Source organism: Hyla sarda, unplaced genomic scaffold (assembly GCF_029499605.1).
Source record: "Hyla sarda isolate aHylSar1 unplaced genomic scaffold, aHylSar1.hap1 scaffold_1294, whole genome shotgun sequence".
Classification (NCBI taxonomy): domain Eukaryota; kingdom Metazoa; phylum Chordata; class Amphibia; order Anura; family Hylidae; genus Hyla; species Hyla sarda.
This window is the reverse complement of record NW_026607917.1, coordinates 25,241-41,237: the sequence shown is the minus strand read 5'-3', so window position 1 is coordinate 41,237 and position 15,997 is coordinate 25,241. Positions and strand designations below refer to the sequence as shown.

General features: G+C 43.9%; 5 non-coding genes across 5 annotated transcripts; all 5 read left to right on the top strand.

Moving 5' to 3' along the window:
* Nucleotides 1-300: 300 nt before the first annotated feature.
* On the top strand, nt 301-491 carry LOC130304828 (U2 spliceosomal RNA). Its single transcript, XR_008854541.1, has one exon. It is a non-coding gene; the product is annotated as a U2 spliceosomal RNA (small nuclear RNA).
* A 2,091-nt stretch (nt 492-2,582) lies between these two features.
* LOC130304827 (U2 spliceosomal RNA) lies at nt 2,583-2,773 on the top strand. The gene has a single exon (XR_008854540.1). It is a non-coding gene; the product is annotated as a U2 spliceosomal RNA (small nuclear RNA).
* A 2,080-nt stretch (nt 2,774-4,853) lies between these two features.
* LOC130304825 (U2 spliceosomal RNA) lies at nt 4,854-5,044 on the top strand. Its single transcript, XR_008854538.1, has one exon. It is a non-coding gene; the product is annotated as a U2 spliceosomal RNA (small nuclear RNA).
* A 2,090-nt stretch (nt 5,045-7,134) lies between these two features.
* On the top strand, nt 7,135-7,325 carry LOC130304824 (U2 spliceosomal RNA). The gene has a single exon (XR_008854537.1). It is a non-coding gene; the product is annotated as a U2 spliceosomal RNA (small nuclear RNA).
* A 2,085-nt stretch (nt 7,326-9,410) lies between these two features.
* On the top strand, nt 9,411-9,601 carry LOC130304823 (U2 spliceosomal RNA). Its single transcript, XR_008854536.1, has one exon. It is a non-coding gene; the product is annotated as a U2 spliceosomal RNA (small nuclear RNA).
* Nucleotides 9,602-15,997: the final 6,396 nt, after the last annotated feature.

Genomic DNA, 15,997 nt, shown 5'->3' with positions numbered 1-15,997 from the left:
TGTGTGTGTGTTTCCTATGCAGATCCTAAGCCCAGTGTCACATGCAAGTAGGAGGAGTAAGAAGGGTTCCTGGCAAATCCGGGTTATGGATTGCATTTAAAAAGGCCCCGTGGGAGTGCAATGGGCCCCTGTCTTGCTGCTTAGCAATAATGGTATGGGTTTAGGTTCTGCTGTGTGTACTGGTGGTTGACTGCCCCCCAGCCCAGAGTGTGCATGGAAAATTGTCTGGCAGCCTCCCTGACAGCAAGCAGTGATAGTGCCCATGAAGGGGACCTTGTTGGGCCCGCCCCTTTCACGGTTATCGCTTCTCGGCCTTTTGGCTAAGATCAAGTGTAGTATCTGTTCTTATCAGTTTAATATCTGATACGTCCCCTATCTGGGGACCATATATTAAATGGATTTTTGAGAACGGGGGCCGATTTCGAAGCTTGCTTCCGTCGCCCTATGCATTGACCCGATATGGCAGTATCTTCGGGTACAGTGCACCACCCCCTTACAGGGTTAAAAAGAAAGATTCCTACTTTCATTGCTACCTGCTTGCTGGCTAGCCAGCTAGCCAGCCCTGTGGGCCTTGCTGCTGCTGCAGCCAAAAAACAAAAGGTGGTGCTGCTGCTGCTTCTGCTGCTTCTGCTTCTGCTTGTGTCTGGCCCCTGTTGGAGCGTCCAGGCACAGGACTTCTGCTGCTGCTGACTAAATGGCCTCCTTAATTGGATCATTTGAGTAGCCAGCACACCTGTGCAGGTAGGGCATGACATGATAGGCAGCTGCCTTGATAGCGGGTGGGTGCTGAATGTTCCTAATTGACAAAATAAGATTAATGCTTATGAAGAAATATAAAATCTCATCCCTTCCCCAATATCGCGCCACACCCCTACCCCTTAATTCCCTGGTTGAACGTGATGGACATATGTCTTTTTTCGACCGTACTAACTATGTAACTATGTAACATAACATGGGGGGGGGGTCTCCTGGCTGTTCACACAGGTGTGTCATTGCTGTACATTGACCATGCATTGCTTCTGTGGTATTGCAAAGGCAAAGACAAATGCTTCCAGCCATCCATTGCACTAATGGATTGGTCATCAGCTGGCTGTCTATGTCCCGCATCAATATAGACCAAAGTACAGAGGGTTAGGCTATGCTATTGTGCACCTACCTGATGCATCAGAAGGTGCGAGGCCCTTGCTAAATTCTGTGCACAGACTTTGAGATCTATGCTTTAGACTGTATCTAAACCTGCTCCAACATGGACTGACATTCTGGCCTACTTTCAGCCGATGCGACTTGTCTGTCGCTGAACAGTCGCTTTTTATGTATTCAGCACCTATGTATAATGTTGTAAAAATGCTCTAGAAGCTAAAGTCGCAGAAATGTCACACATATTTGGCCTGCAACTTTCTGTGCGACAAATTCAGACAGGAAAAATCAGTATAAATCCTTAGAAAATTATCCCCCAGTGTCTCCATCTGCTGGCGGTATTGAATAAGCATTGCTGCACTGATGGGGTATGCATTAGACGAAAAAAAAGAAGAAAAAGAAGAATAATACGCCCAGAAAAGAGGCGAAAAGGAGAAAAACGTAAAAAAACGTGAAAAAAAAGTAAGAGGAAGAGAAGGGAAAAAAAGGTGGAAATGGGTTTAAAAGTGATTTCGGCGGAGAAATATATATATATATATATATATATATATATATATATATATATATATATATGCGCACACACACACATAGATATAAACGTATTCTCCGTTGAGATATTGCAGCCGCTGCTGTGTCCAGGCCCAGGAGCCTTAGCACTGTGCTGTGATGTCACTCAATACCACTGACATCACTAGGTGTAAACAACATCTCTCCTTTGCTGTGTATGTGACTATGGAGCTGTTTGGTGATGTCGTCTATTACGGCCTTCATAGAAGCAACAGGAGATTGTTGCATCCATCTTGAACCCTCAGAACTACAGTGCTATGATGTCACTCACTTCCACAGGCCTTGCAGAGTGTAAACAACAACAACCCAGCTTTGTTGTGTATGTAACCAAAGGGATTTGTGATGTCACCTAGAACCTTCACAGCAGCGACAGCTTTATGAGGAGCATCAGCACTGCTCTGCCTGAGCAGAACCATCACCGCCATAGGTTGTCAAATAACCCGGATTTAACCCACACAGGTAAGTCCAATGGGGTGCAGGCATGTCCTCTATGCTTACAGCTTCCCGTGGGTGTTGGTTTGATACCGTTTGGGGACAGCCAAGGAGGCATCTGCAGGCAACAAAGGTAGGTGTGTGCTTGTGTGTGTGTTTCCTATGCAGATCCTAAGCCCAGTGTCACATGCAAGTAGGAGGAGTAAGAAGGGTTCCTGGCAAATCCGGGTTATGGATTGCATTTAAAAAGGCCCCGTGGGAGTGCAATGGGCCCCTGTCTTGCTGCTTAGCAATAATGGTATGGGTTTAGGTTCTGCTGTGTGTACTGGTGGTTGACTGCCCCCCAGCCCAGAGTGTGCATGGAAAATTGTCTGGCAGCCTCCCTGACAGCAAGCAGTGATAGTGCCCATGAAGGGGACCTTGTTGGGCCCGCCCCTTTCACGGTTATCGCTTCTCGGCCTTTTGGCTAAGATCAAGTGTAGTATCTGTTCTTATCAGTTTAATATCTGATACGTCCCCTATCTGGGGACCATATATTAAATGGATTTTTGAGAACGGGGGCCGATTTCGAAGCTTGCTTCCGTCGCCCTATGCATTGACCCGATATGGCAGTATCTTCGGGTACAGTGCACCACCCCCTTACAGGGTTAAAAAGAAAGATTCCTACTTTCATTGCTACCTGCTTGCTGGCTAGCCAGCTAGCCAGCCCTGTGGGCCTTGCTGCTGCTGCAGCCAAAAAACAAAAGGTGGTGCTGCTGCTGCTTCTGCTGCTTCTGCTTCTGCTTGTGTCTGGCCCCTGTTGGAGCGTCCAGGCACAGGACTTCTGCTGCTGCTGACTAAATGGCCTCCTTAATTGGATCATTTGAGTAGCCAGCACACCTGTGCAGGTAGGGCATGACATGATAGGCAGCTGCCTTGATAGCGGGTGGGTGCTGAATGTTCCTAATTGACAAAATAAGATTAATGCTTATGAAGAAATATAAAATCTCATCCCTTCCCCAATATCGCGCCACACCCCTACCCCTTAATTCCCTGGTTGAACGTGATGGACATATGTCTTTTTTCGACCGTACTAACTATGTAACTATGTAACATAACATGGGGGGGGGTCTCCTGGCTGTTCACACAGGTGTGTCATTGCTGTACATTGACCATGCATTGCTTCTGTGGTATTGCAAAGGCAAAGACAAATGCTTCCAGCCATCCATTGCACTAATGGATTGGTCATCAGCTGGCTGTCTATGTCCCGCATCAATATAGACCAAAGTACAGAGGGTTAGGCTATGCTATTGTGCACCTACCTGATGCATCAGAAGGTGCGAGGCCCTTCCTAAATTCTGTGCACAGACTTTGAGATTTATGCTTTAGACTGTATCTAAACCTGCTCCAACATGGACTGACATTCTGGCCTACTTTCAGCCGATGCGACTTGTCTGTCGCTGAACAGTCGCTTTTTATGTATTCAGCACCTATGTATAATGTTGTAAAAATGCTCTAGAAGCTAAAGTCGCAGAAATGTCACACATATTTGGCCTGCAACTTTCTGTGCGACAAATTCAGACAGGAAAAATCAGTATAAATCCTTAGAAAATTATCCCCCAGTGTCTCCATCTGCTGGCGGTATTGAATAAGCATTGCTGCACTGATGGGGTATGCATTAGACGAAAAAAAAGAAGAAAAAGAAGAATAATACGCCCAGAAAAGAGGCGAAAAGGAGAAAAACGTAAAAAAACGTGAAAAAAAAGTAAGAGGAAGAGAAGGGAAAAAAAGGTGGAAATGGGTTTAAAAGTGATTTCGGCGGAGAAATATATATATATATATATATATATATATATATATATATATGCGCACACACACACATAGATATAAACGTATTCTCCGTTGAGATATTGCAGCCGCTGCTGTGTCCAGGCCCAGGAGCCTTAGCACTGTGCTGTGATGTCACTCAATACCACTGACATCACTAGGTGTAAACAACATCTCTCCTTTGCTGTGTATGTGACTATGGAGCTGTTTGGTGATGTCGTCTATTACGGCCTTCATAGAAGCAACAGGAGATTGTTGCATCCATCTTGAACCCTCAGAACTACAGTGCTATGATGTCACTCACTTCCACAGGCCTTGCAGAGTGTAAACAACAACAACCCAGCTTTGTTGTGTATGTAACCAAAGGGATTTGTGATGTCACCTAGAACCTTCACAGCAGCGACAGCTTTATGAGGAGCATCAGCACTGCTCTGCCTGAGCAGAACCATCACCGCCATAGGTTGTCAAATAACCCGGATTTAACCCACACAGGTAAGTCCAATGGGGTGCAGGCATGTCCTCTATGCTTACAGCTTCCCGTGGGTGTTGGTTTGATACCGTTTGGGGACAGCCAAGGAGGCATCTGCAGGCAACAAAGGTAGGTGTGTGCTTGTGTGTGTGTTTCCTATGCAGATCCTAAGCCCAGTGTCACATGCAAGTAGGAGGAGTAAGAAGGGTTCCTGGCAAATCCGGGTTATGGATTGCATTTAAAAAGGCCCCGTGGGAGTGCAATGGGCCCCTGTCTTGCTGCTTAGCAATAATGGTATGGGTTTAGGTTCTGCTGTGTGTACTGGTGGTTGACTGCCCCCCAGCCCAGAGTGTGCATGGAAAATTGTCTGGCAGCCTCCCTGACAGCAAGCAGTGATAGTGCCCATGAAGGGGACCTTGTTGGGCCCGCCCCTTTCACGGTTATCGCTTCTCGGCCTTTTGGCTAAGATCAAGTGTAGTATCTGTTCTTATCAGTTTAATATCTGATACGTCCCCTATCTGGGGACCATATATTAAATGGATTTTTGAGAACGGGGGCCGATTTCGAAGCTTGCTTCCGTCGCCCTATGCATTGACCCGATATGGCAGTATCTTCGGGTACAGTGCACCACCCCCTTACAGGGTTAAAAAGAAAGATTCCTACTTTCATTGCTACCTGCTTGCTGGCTAGCCAGCTAGCCAGCCCTGTGGGCCTTGCTGCTGCTGCAGCCAAAAAACAAAAGGTGGTGCTGCTGCTGCTTCTGCTGCTTCTGCTTCTGCTTGTGTCTGGCCCCTGTTGGAGCGTCCAGGCACAGGACTTCTGCTGCTGCTGACTAAATGGCCTCCTTAATTGGATCATTTGAGTAGCCAGCACACCTGTGCAGGTAGGGCATGACATGATAGGCAGCTGCCTTGATAGCGGGTGGGTGCTGAATGTTCCTAATTGACAAAATAAGATTAATGCTTATGAAGAAATATAAAATCTCATCCCTTCCCCAATATCGCGCCACACCCCTACCCCTTAATTCCCTGGTTGAACGTGATGGACATATGTCTTTTTTCGACCGTACTAACTATGTAACTATGTAACATAACATGGGGGGGGGTCTCCTGGCTGTTCACACAGGTGTGTCATTGCTGTACATTGACCATGCATTGCTTCTGTGGTATTGCAAAGGCAAAGACAAATGCTTCCAGCCATCCATTGCACTAATGGATTGGTCATCAGCTGGCTGTCTATGTCCCGCATCAATATAGACCAAAGTACAGAGGGTTAGGCTATGCTATTGTGCACCTACCTGATGCATCAGAAGGTGCGAGGCCCTTGCTAAATTCTGTGCACAGACTTTGAGATCTATGCTTTAGACTGTATCTAAACCTGCTCCAACATGGACTGACATTCTGGCCTACTTTCAGCCGATGCGACTTGTCTGTCGCTGAACAGTCGCTTTTTATGTATTCAGCACCTATGTATAATGTTGTAAAAATGCTCTAGAAGCTAAAGTCGCAGAAATGTCACACATATTTGGCCTGCAACTTTCTGTGCGACAAATTCAGACAGGAAAAATCAGTATAAATCCTTAGAAAATTATCCCCCAGTGTCTCCATCTGCTGGCGGTATTGAATAAGCATTGCTGCACTGATGGGATATGCATTAGACGAAAAAAAAGAAGAAAAAGAAGAATAATACGCCCAGAAAAGAGGCGAAAAGGAGAAAAACGTAAAAAAACGTGAAAAAAAAGTAAGAGGAAGAGAAGGGAAAAAAAGGTGGAAATGGGTTTAAAAGTGATTTCGGCGGAGAAATATATATATATATATATATATATATATATATATATATATATATATATATGCGCACACACACACATAGATATAAACGTATTCTCCGTTGAGATATTGCAGCCGCTGCTGTGTCCAGGCCCAGGAGCCTTAGCACTGTGCTGTGATGTCACTCAATACCACTGACATCACTAGGTGTAAACAACATCTCTCCTTTGCTGTGTATGTGACTATGGAGCTGTTTGGTGATGTCGTCTATTACGGCCTTCATAGAAGCAACAGGAGATTGTTGCATCCATCTTGAACCCTCAGAACTACAGTGCTATGATGTCACTCACTTCCACAGGCCTTGCAGAGTGTAAACAACAACAACCCAGCTTTGTTGTGTATGTAACCAAAGGGGTTTGTGATGTCACCTAGAACCTTCACAGCAGCGACAGCTTTATGAGGAGCATCAGCACTGCTCTGCCTGAGCAGAACCATCACCGCCATAGGTTGTCAAATAACCCGGATTCAACCCACACAGGTAAGTCCAATGGGGTGCAGGCATGTCCTCTATGCTTACAGCTTCCCGTGGGTGTTGGTTTGATACCGTTTGGGGACAGCCAAGGAGGCATCTGCAGGCAACAAAGGTAGGTGTGTGCTTGTGTGTGTGTTTCCTATGCAGATCCTAAGCCCAGTGTCACATGCAAGTAGGAGGAGTAAGAAGGGTTCCTGGCAAATCCGGGTTATGGATTGCATTTAAAAAGGCCCCGTGGGAGTGCAATGGGCCCCTGTCTTGCTGCTTAGCAATAATGGTATGGGTTTAGGTTCTGCTGTGTGTACTGGTGGTTGACTGCCCCCCAGCCCAGAGTGTGCATGGAAAATTGTCTGGCAGCCTCCCTGACAGCAAGCAGTGATAGTGCCCATGAAGGGGACCTTGTTGGGCCCGCCCCTTTCACGGTTATCGCTTCTCGGCCTTTTGGCTAAGATCAAGTGTAGTATCTGTTCTTATCAGTTTAATATCTGATACGTCCCCTATCTGGGGACCATATATTAAATGGATTTTTGAGAACGGGGGCCGATTTCGAAGCTTGCTTCCGTCGCCCTATGCATTGACCCGATATGGCAGTATCTTCGGGTACAGTGCACCACCCCCTTACAGGGTTAAAAAGAAAGATTCCTACTTTCATTGCTACCTGCTTGCTGGCTAGCCAGCTAGCCAGCCCTGTGGGCCTTGCTGCTGCTGCAGCCAAAAAACAAAAGGTGGTGCTGCTGCTGCTTCTGCTGCTTCTGCTTCTGCTTGTGTCTGGCCCCTGTTGGAGCGTCCAGGCACAGGACTTCTGCTGCTGCTGACTAAATGGCCTCCTTAATTGGATCATTTGAGTAGCCAGCACACCTGTGCAGGTAGGGCATGACATGATAGGCAGCTGCCTTGATAGCGGGTGGGTGCTGAATGTTCCTAATTGACAAAATAAGATTAATGCTTATGAAGAAATATAAAATCTCATCCCTTCCCCAATATCGCGCCACACCCCTACCCCTTAATTCCCTGGTTGAACGTGATGGACATATGTCTTTTTTCGACCGTACTAACTATGTAACTATGTAACATAACATGGGGGGGGGGTCTCCTGGCTGTTCACACAGGTGTGTCATTGCTGTACATTGACCATGCATTGCTTCTGTGGTATTGCAAAGGCAAAGACAAATGCTTCCAGCCATCCATTGCACTAATGGATTGGTCATCAGCTGGCTGTCTATGTCCCGCATCAATATAGACCAAAGTACAGAGGGTTAGGCTATGCTATTGTGCACCTACCTGATGCATCAGAAGGTGCGAGGCCCTTGCTAAATTCTGTGCACAGACTTTGAGATCTATGCTTTAGACTGTATCTAAACCTGCTCCAACATGGACTGACATTCTGGCCTACTTTCAGCCGATGCGACTTGTCTGTCGCTGAACAGTCGCTTTTTATGTATTCAGCACCTATGTATAATGTTGTAAAAATGCTCTAGAAGCTAAAGTCGCAGAAATGTCACACATATTTGGCCTGCAACTTTCTGTGCGACAAATTCAGACAGGAAAAATCAGTATAAATCCTTAGAAAATTATCCCCCAGTGTCTCCATCTGCTGGCGGTATTGAATAAGCATTGCTGCACTGATGGGGTATGCATTAGACGAAAAAAAAGAAGAAAAAGAAGAATAATACGCCCAGAAAAGAGGCGAAAAGGAGAAAAACGTAAAAAAACGTGAAAAAAAAGTAAGAGGAAGAGAAGGGAAAAAAAGGTGGAAATGGGTTTAAAAGTGATTTCGGCGGAGAAATATATATATATATATATATATATATATATATATATATATATATGCGCACACACACACATAGATATAAACGTATTCTCCGTTGAGATATTGCAGCCGCTGCTGTGTCCAGGCCCAGGAGCCTTAGCACTGTGCTGTGATGTCACTCAATACCACTGACATCACTAGGTGTAAACAACATCTCTCCTTTGCTGTGTATGTGACTATGGAGCTGTTTGGTGATGTCGTCTATTACGGCCTTCATAGAAGCAACAGGAGATTGTTGCATCCATCTTGAACCCTCAGAACTACAGTGCTATGATGTCACTCACTTCCACAGGCCTTGCAGAGTGTAAACAACAACAACCCAGCTTTGTTGTGTATGTAACCAAAGGGATTTGTGATGTCACCTAGAACCTTCACAGCAGCGACAGCTTTATGAGGAGCATCAGCACTGCTCTGCCTGAGCAGAACCATCACCGCCATAGGTTGTCAAATAACCCGGATTTAACCCACACAGGTAAGTCCAATGGGGTGCAGGCATGTCCTCTATGCTTACAGCTTCCCGTGGGTGTTGGTTTGATACCGTTTGGGGACAGCCAAGGAGGCATCTGCAGGCAACAAAGGTAGGTGTGTGCTTGTGTGTGTGTTTCCTATGCAGATCCTAAGCCCAGTGTCACATGCAAGTAGGAGGAGTAAGAAGGGTTCCTGGCAAATCCGGGTTATGGATTGCATTTAAAAAGGCCCCGTGGGAGTGCAATGGGCCCCTGTCTTGCTGCTTAGCAATAATGGTATGGGTTTAGGTTCTGCTGTGTGTACTGGTGGTTGACTGCCCCCCAGCCCAGAGTGTGCATGGAAAATTGTCTGGCAGCCTCCCTGACAGCAAGCAGTGATAGTGCCCATGAAGGGGACCTTGTTGGGCCCGCCCCTTTCACGGTTATCGCTTCTCGGCCTTTTGGCTAAGATCAAGTGTAGTATCTGTTCTTATCAGTTTAATATCTGATACGTCCCCTATCTGGGGACCATATATTAAATGGATTTTTGAGAACGGGGGCCGATTTCGAAGCTTGCTTCCGTCGCCCTATGCATTGACCCGATATGGCAGTATCTTCGGGTACAGTGCACCACCCCCTTACAGGGTTAAAAAGAAAGATTCCTACTTTCATTGCTACCTGCTTGCTGGCTAGCCAGCTAGCCAGCCCTGTGGGCCTTGCTGCTGCTGCAGCCAAAAAACAAAAGGTGGTGCTGCTGCTGCTTCTGCTGCTTCTGCTTCTGCTTGTGTCTGGCCCCTGTTGGAGCGTCCAGGCACAGGACTTCTGCTGCTGCTGACTAAATGGCCTCCTTAATTGGATCATTTGAGTAGCCAGCACACCTGTGCAGGTAGGGCATGACATGATAGGCAGCTGCCTTGATAGCGGGTGGGTGCTGAATGTTCCTAATTGACAAAATAAGATTAATGCTTATGAAGAAATATAAAATCTCATCCCTTCCCCAATATCGCGCCACACCCCTACCCCTTAATTCCCTGGTTGAACGTGATGGACATATGTCTTTTTTCGACCGTACTAACTATGTAACTATGTAACATAACATGGGGGGGGGTCTCCTGGCTGTTCACACAGGTGTGTCATTGCTGTACATTGACCATGCATTGCTTCTGTGGTATTGCAAAGGCAAAGACAAATGCTTCCAGCCATCCATTGCACTAATGGATTGGTCATCAGCTGGCTGTCTATGTCCCGCATCAATATAGACCAAAGTACAGAGGGTTAGGCTATGCTATTGTGCACCTACCTGATGCATCAGAAGGTGCGAGGCCCTTCCTAAATTCTGTGCACAGACTTTGAGATTTATGCTTTAGACTGTATCTGAACCTGCTCCAACATGGACTGACATTCTGGCCTACTTTCAGCCGATGCGACTTGTCTGTCGCTGAACAGTCGCTTTTTATGTATTCAGCACCTATGTATAATGTTGTAAAAATGCTCTAGAAGCTAAAGTCGCAGAAATGTCACACATATTTGGCCTGCAACTTTCTGTGCGACAAATTCAGACAGGAAAAATCAGTATAAATCCTTAGAAAATTATCCCCCAGTGTCTCCATCTGCTGGCGGTATTGAATAAGCATTGCTGCACTGATGGGGTATGCATTAGACGAAAAAAAAGAAGAAAAAGAAGAATAATACGCCCAGAAAAGAGGCGAAAAGGAGAAAAACGTAAAAAAACGTGAAAAAAAAGTAAGAGGAAGAGAAGGGAAAAAAAGGTGGAAATGGGTTTAAAAGTGATTTCGGCGGAGAAATATATATATATATATATATATATATATATATATGCGCACACACACACATAGATATAAACGTATTCTCCGTTGAGATATTGCAGCCGCTGCTGTGTCCAGGCCCAGGAGCCTTAGCACTGTGCTGTGATGTCACTCAATACCACTGACATCACTAGGTGTAAACAACATCTCTCCTTTGCTGTGTATGTGACTATGGAGCTGTTTGGTGATGTCGTCTATTACGGCCTTCATAGAAGCAACAGGAGATTGTTGCATCCATCTTGAACCCTCAGAACTACAGTGCTATGATGTCACTCACTTCCACAGGCCTTGCAGAGTGTAAACAACAACAACCCAGCTTTGTTGTGTATGTAACCAAAGGGATTTGTGATGTCACCTAGAACCTTCACAGCAGCGACAGCTTTATGAGGAGCATCAGCACTGCTCTGCCTGAGCAGAACCATCACCGCCATAGGTTGTCAAATAACCCGGATTTAACCCACACAGGTAAGTCCAATGGGGTGCAGGCATGTCCTCTATGCTTACAGCTTCCCGTGGGTGTTGGTTTGATACCGTTTGGGGACAGCCAAGGAGGCATCTGCAGGCAACAAAGGTAGGTGTGTGCTTGTGTGTGTGTTTCCTATGCAGATCCTAAGCCCAGTGTCACATGCAAGTAGGAGGAGTAAGAAGGGTTCCTGGCAAATCCGGGTTATGGATTGCATTTAAAAAGGCCCCGTGGGAGTGCAATGGGCCCCTGTCTTGCTGCTTAGCAATAATGGTATGGGTTTAGGTTCTGCTGTGTGTACTGGTGGTTGACTGCCCCCCAGCCCAGAGTGTGCATGGAAAATTGTCTGGCAGCCTCCCTGACAGCAAGCAGTGATAGTGCCCATGAAGGGGACCTTGTTGGGCCCGCCCCTTTCACGGTTATCGCTTCTCGGCCTTTTGGCTAAGATCTTGTATCTTGTCAAGGGGCTCTGAGTTCGTCGAACCTTCGGCCTTGAGGCATCGGCGGTTTTTTAGCCGTCTTAAGCCTCATGCTGCTATAGGAGGAGGACTTACAAAGAACGGGAAGGCGATCCCCCATGGCGACCCTTAGGTTTGCTGCGCATACTGAAACTCGGATTAAGAACACCTTCCGTATTGAAGTGGATGAGGAGAAAAAGGAGAAGATGACTTTGGAATTTTTTGTCAAGAGAATTATGCTGGATTTATTGCACATTCAGAGAGAAGATGTGTTTTGCCTAAAAGACCCAGGTAAAGGACTTTTCATTCTTACCTTGACTTCCGCATCTGCATGTGACCATATGTTTGAGAAAGTTCGGGAGCTTGCCAATGAGGAGGATATGAAAGGACTTGTTTTCATTGCTCTATATTCTAATGGCGATGTTCCACTGGTGGTTACTATGCACGATCCATACGTGGATATAAGAGACATTGTCTTATTTTTAAACCAATATTGTGCGGAAGTCAAATACTCTCATAAAATAATGAATGCAATGGACTTTTGGACTGGAAAGCATAAGTTTGCTGTTAAGTTCAGAGAAGATGTGAGAGGAATTGGAGGTCTGTGTCGCCCACCTGCAAATTTTTTAATTGGGCGTAAACGTGGCTATTTATTCTACCCTGGGATGCCGTATTATTGCAGGAAATGCCATGAATATGGTCATACACAAGAATCTTGCAAAGAGGAAGTGGTTATTTGCAAAAGATGTGGCCAAAAAGGCCACACCACTTTTGACTGTCAAAATGAGATTCTGTGTAATGTGTGTAAGCAGAAAGGACACGCTTTTAAGGATTGTCCTCAACGCTCCTGGGCCAATATTGTGGCTACGTCGGCTGGTCCCTCGATGAGGAAGAGCTCCATGGATGCTGTGCCTGTGCCTAAGACCCACACCCTGAAAGTGATGCCTGAGTCTTCTGCTACCGGAATTCCTGTGATACCTGCTGTGGCTCATGTCTCCAAAAGCATTGTGTCCCCGGGGAAGGTCGTGGGACCTGAGACAGAAGTGAGGGGTTCTCCTCTCATGGAAGTTGAGGGTCCTGGACCGCCCAGAAGGGATACAGAGGAGATGGATGTAGAAGAACGGCGAAAGAGGAAAAGCAGAGACCGGAAAGAGGAAAAGGGCCTTAACATCAAAAGGAGTGGTCGAGTTAGTGCGGACGAGGGGAACGTGGAGATTGTCTGCCAAAAGGTTATAACAGCATCCGACCCTGTTAATATTGAGGAATTTGTGTCACCACCTACAGATTGGGGTTCTTTGTCTGAGGATAATGAATGACCCAGGAGCTACCAAGTGTTAATATCTCCTCCTTCAATGTGAGGAGTTTGAAGAGCCCAGAGAGGAGGGCTGCTTTATTTTCTTTCTTGTCTTCTTTGCCTACAGACATTTTATTTTTACAGGAATGTGCCATTGATTATGATATCAATTATTCATCTTTGAGATCTGAATGGACTCTTGGCCCGTCTGTGTGGTCAGGGGATAATGAGAGGAAAGTGACTGGTGTTGGCATACTGTTCAAGAGCAGTGAGTATAAAGTTACCTCCTTCACAGACATTGTACCCGGTAGAGCCCTGCTCGTTCATATTATTTATAATGACATGAATATGAGACTTTTAAATGTATATGCCTCTCCAGATAAGGATGAAAGATCTGATTTATTAGAGAAAATTCAGTTTTATTTACCGGGTTCATCCCCGCTTATCATCGCTGGTGATTTTAATTGTATAATGGCAGGAGAGGAGCGGGCTGGAGGATCTGAACAAAGGAAAGATAAGACTGAAAAACAACTAAAGGATTTTATAGTTGATTTTAATTTAAAAGATTTGTGGAGAACCTCTTTCCCTAATGACCCTGGGTATACCTGGGGGAATAGCCTTTATATGTCAAGGATTGATTATATTTTTGCTTCTGGATTTGCATTTTATGGGAATATGCAATTGACTTCTACCTTTTTTTCAGATCATAAGATTTTATCTGCTACATGTAAGTTTGATGGGGTTTGCAGAGCCAAAGGAGTCTGGCGTCTGAATGTCTCTTTGCTTGAAGATGAAGAAATTAAATGTAATTTTATCTATCTTTTTAAAAAATTGCAGAACTCAAGGACTAATTTTAATTCTCTTTTAGCATGGTGGGAATTCTGCAAGGTAAAATTTAAAGAGTATTTTATTAAGATGGGTGTTAAAAAAACAAAAGAGAAATTGAAATGGTATAGAGATCTTAACACAAAACTACAAACCTATTATCAACTCAAAGAGCTGGGTGTATATGTAGACGATCTGATTTTAAGTGTTAAAAGTGATATTCAGAAGGCTATAACTAACAAAGGGAAAGAAATAATTTTTAACTCCAAAGTTGAATGTAAAGAGAAGGATGAAAAGTGTACAAGATTCTTTTTTAAAAAGGTAATGGAAACAAAAAAGTTAATGATTAACATTGAGGATGAAACTACTAATGTAGGAATGTTATCCAAAGCTAAATCCTTTTATCAAGATCTGTTTAATGAGAAACCCATTGATATATCTGCTGCTAATTTTCTCCTAAGCACTTTAGATTGTGGTTTAAGTAAGGAGGACCAAGATGCACTTTGCACAGAAGTAAGATGCCAAGAATTAGAAATTGCTGCTAAAAGTTTATCAACAGGTAAAACACCAGGTTCTGATGGACTTCCTGTAGAGTTTTATAAAACCTTTTGGGAGATTTTTAAAGATGATTTGCTTAATATTTTTAAGGAGGCTTTTAATTCTGATGTTCTACCTTTATCTTGGAGGAGTGGTATAGTGTCTCTGATCCCCAAAAAGGGGGATAGGAACAGCTTAGAAAATTGGAGACCAATTACGCTTCTTAATGTTGATTATAAGATTATGTCAAAAATTTTTGTTAACAGAATGAAGCCGTTTTTGTACAAGGTCATCCATGTGGATCAGGTATGTGGTGTCCCAGGAAGGAGTGTAGCTGAACCTTTAAATGCTATTAGGGACGTCATATGGTATCAGCAAGAGCGGAATCAAAATCTAGCCATTCTATCTCTAGATTTTCATAAAGCGTTCGATAGAGTATCACATTGTTTTTTATGGATGGTTTTACAACGCATGGGTTTTCCTAACATATTTATTAAGCAAATTGCTCTCTTATATAAAGGTTCTTTTAGCAGGATTTTAATAAATGGTTTCCTTACAGATTTTATTAATTTATCATCAGGGGTAAAGCAAGGCTGCCCTCTGTCTCCTATACTGTTTATATGTGCAATAGAACCTCTGTTAAACTTAATAAGGAATGATAAAATAATAAAAGGAGTGCCAGTTCCTGGAGGTAATAATGCCACCCTTAAAGTGTGTGGCTATATGGATGATATTAATGTTTTTTGTGAAAGTGCCTTCTCTTTACAAAGAGTTGTTGATGTTACTGATTTCTTTTGTAAAGCTTCTGCTTTTAAACTTAATTTATCTAAATGTGACTGTTTTTATATAGGTAAATGGGAAAACGTGCAAATACCAAACCTAAAATTACAGTCAGAAAAAATAAAAATCCTTGGAGTCATCTTTGATAAAAATAACAATGGTGAGGAAAGTTGGCTAATGGTAAAAGAAAAGGTAAAGAAAAAGGTAGACTTTTGGTCCCTTAGGAAATTATCCTTAGAAGGTAAAATTTTGGTGATTAAGGCTATGCTAATACCCATTATGCTCTATTTAAATATGATTTATCCTCCTAATGAACTTATGTCTAGGCAACTTCAGAGGATTCTCTTTGAGTTTCTATGGAGTTCTAAAGCAGAAAAATTAAAAAGAGATACTATGTATAAGTCACAAAAAAATGGAGGAAAACAGGTTCCCTGTATTAGAAAATTTTTATACTTAAGGTTTTTTAGTTGGTGTTTTAGGGGACTTTTTATGAAAAGTGTATGGTCCTGTTTTTTAAAGTACTCTGCGGGACATATTTTTAGAAAAAGAGAATGGGTGTTTTTATCATTATCTTCTCCTGTACTTTTAACTCCGCCTAAACATTATGCCATCTTAGAAAAAATTATACGTATGTATAACCTTAAAGACTTTGACTTGTTAACCTTGAGGGATGCTCGCAAGATAGAAGTACAGTTAAATTTGCAAGAAGAAATATGTATGGTCTCTAATTTTTCTTATAATAGGTGTGTACAAATATGGAAAAAGGTAAACGAGCCATATCTTTTTAATGAGCACAAGGATTTAGCATGGATGATTATCCATGAGTGTCTTCCGGTAAGATTTTTCCAA